General features: G+C 45.3%; 1 non-coding gene across 1 annotated transcript; it reads left to right on the forward strand.

Moving 5' to 3' along the window:
* Positions 1-458: 458 nt before the first annotated feature.
* Positions 459-540, forward strand: trnas-cga. Its single transcript has one exon. It is a non-coding gene; the product is annotated as a tRNA-Ser (tRNA).
* The last annotated feature ends 204 nt before the right edge of the window (positions 541-744 follow it).

A 744-nucleotide genomic window follows, 5' to 3' on the forward strand; every position in this document is an offset into this window, starting at 1 on the left:
CAACTGGTTAACTTGAATATGATTTCAGCTTTGGGCTATTTTGAAAGTCCTGTGTACACTGTCGCCTAAAATGTGTTATGTGGGTCAGTTGACCTCAAGCATGAAACATCAGGAAATATCAGTGTTGTGCATTTCTCTGTGAGTTGTTTTTATTTATAATAGCGAAGTCGGTGACTGTAGAGTACCCATTTCATGTAGAATACATGTTATTGTTTCCCTGTAGTATTTTCCCATCCAAACATAAATGCCACCAATAGTTTGGTACTACTGGATGAGCTCAGAAAGGCCTCTGTGTGTTGTGTTAGCGGCTGGACTTTAACACAGGACCTTTGAGACAAGTAGATTCAAAGGTTTAATACAGAGTTAAGATAGGAGTCCAGACATGAACGTGTGGCAGCGGTCCTAAGGCAGTTATAAGGCTACATAGATAATTTTTAAAGAGACAGAAGGTGTAAGCTGTCACGGTGGCCGAGAGGTTAAGGCGTTGGACTCGAAATCCAATGGGGTTTCCCCGCACAGGTTCGAATCCTGTTCGTGACGTGTCTTTTGGGAGCGGCGGTGGACTAGTGGTTAGAAAAGAGGGACATCAGACTGGAAGGTCGCTGGTTGGAGGCCACAGACATACCTTGTCCGGAGGATGGACCAGACCTGGATCTGTTCAAGTCCAAGAGGACAGATGGACTCTCCCTATCCAACTGTCTTAAGTGCCCCTGAGCAAGGCACCTTACTCCCCTAACATCTGCT

Source organism: Hippoglossus stenolepis, chromosome 4, assembly GCF_022539355.2.
Source record: "Hippoglossus stenolepis isolate QCI-W04-F060 chromosome 4, HSTE1.2, whole genome shotgun sequence".
Taxonomy (NCBI): Eukaryota; Metazoa; Chordata; class Actinopteri; order Pleuronectiformes; family Pleuronectidae; genus Hippoglossus; species Hippoglossus stenolepis.